At 41.3% G+C, this 1,696-nt stretch overlaps 1 long non-coding RNA gene across 1 annotated transcript in view; it reads left to right on the top strand.

Annotated features, from left to right (window-relative positions):
• The first annotated feature begins 216 nt into the window (after positions 1-216).
• Positions 217-1,696, top strand: part of LOC113947778 — a 17,496-nt gene continuing 16,016 nt past the window's right edge. Inside the window, exon 1 of the long non-coding RNA XR_003527854.1 lies at positions 217-300. This is a non-coding gene — a long non-coding RNA (uncharacterized LOC113947778). The remainder of the gene's footprint in view (positions 301-1,696) is intronic.

The following is a 1,696-nucleotide window of genomic DNA, read 5'->3' as shown; positions in this document are numbered from 1 at the left end:
AGAGCATGTCAGTGGGAAAAAAGGAGAAAAGACCAGCACTAGTCACAAAGCATCTAGACAAGTTGCAGCACAAGACTATTAACAAAATTAACAGGAACAAAATTGTACACCAGTTCCTTCTTCCCAGCCAGTCTGATCAGACATTGGAGAAAGAAAAGCATTAACATTTCCTTTTGAACCTCATCCTTTATTTGAAAACAGGCTTTAAAAATATCTACTGAAAATAATAATTGCAGTGTACAAGGGACTGAAACTTGATGATCAGTTGCAGAAGTCTCATTGACTCTACGGGGATCATGAGTGAGTATCCATTGGAATTCAGCTTTAGTCATAAGGCAGAATTTGGCACATAGTTTCCTTAGGAAAGGCTTTTAAGCAGCCTTAAAAATTGTACCTTTGAAATATGGTAGCTTTCTCTAAAGAAAGTTGGGCTGTATGAGCCACATGCCAACTGGGAAGAATCCTCCAAACACTTAGGATACAGTAAGAGGAATCACGAAAAATGTGGTGAGAAGGGGAAAAAGATCTTGTAGTATTCATGCCTGAAATTTTATGTGTTCTCTTACATGTCATTTGGAGATTGTCTGCTCATTGGAAAGCTTGAAAACCTGAATTTTCAGTACAAGGCACTGGACTTGTGGAGGTTCTGGCTTTTGGGTTATTTTTCAGATCTCACTGTCTTCTGCTCCATGTCCTACATTCAGTCCCTGAGCTGGGAATTTCTAGGGAGTGCAGAAAAGATTACCCTCTAAAGGGTATGGTGTGCTCTGGAGAAGGGCTATTGTAGAAGCCTTTTGGGGGGGCATAGCTGGGGTTAACTCAGCTATGGCAGAAATTAATAAGCTGAATCTATTAGTTATCCAGTCATAAATGTTGTCAAGTAGTTGGCCAAAATGTGCCATTTTAGCCACATCCAGAGTAAGTCCTATGATTGCTGAGGAACAGAGGAGAGAAAGACATTTGTACCTAATTGGAAACAGTGGTTTGTGAGCTTTTGAATCCCTGATCTTGAAAGGCTCCAGCTGGGGTCTAGTAATGAATATCTTTCCTGCAAACTTACTGTTCTACATTTCCTAATGATAAAGCAAAGGTGACTAATGAACTGACACAGGGACTTTCATCTCTGCAGTAGATTTGGAGATTCCAATCAGACTGTATCAATCAGCAAACTGAAGTTTTTAGTATCTGATGCCTTGTCTGTACTAGCAGTAGTGTGAAACAAGTAGTCTCCATGCAAGCCTTGTCAACAAACCCCAGTGCCACCTCTGTGCAGTATTTTTGGCACAGCTTCAGCACAGGGACTCAGGAACAAATTCACTGGAGAAACCAAACAAATTTTGCTGGTGGCAGTCTCCTTGTTAGGAGTGGCTTGTGGCAGGTAACCATTTTGAAAACAGGTCAGTGATAGGTAAGTGAGATTTCACAGAAGTCTGACAGATTGTTGCTTGTGACGGATTTATTGTTTGGATATGAAGACCATCAAGCCACATTTTCCTAGTATGTCAAGCCACAGAACAGAGTGGGAAACCACAGGGGTCTGAAGATTCAGCTTCACATGGTTCTGGTTGCAAAGGGGGAAAATCTCCTTTTCCTAACAAAGGATCTAAGGTAGTGAAGTTCACCACGTTCAGTTCCCACTCTGCCTTCCATATATGACTTTATTACTGTCCTCTTATGCTGGGGGCAGGAAATGCCT

The sequence above is a fragment of the Corapipo altera genome, unplaced genomic scaffold (assembly GCF_003945725.1).
Source record: "Corapipo altera isolate COAL_440 unplaced genomic scaffold, ASM394572v1 50, whole genome shotgun sequence".
Classification (NCBI taxonomy): domain Eukaryota; kingdom Metazoa; phylum Chordata; class Aves; order Passeriformes; family Pipridae; genus Corapipo; species Corapipo altera.
The sequence above is the reverse complement of the archived record's forward strand: the minus strand, read 5'-3'. Positions and strand labels throughout refer to the sequence as shown.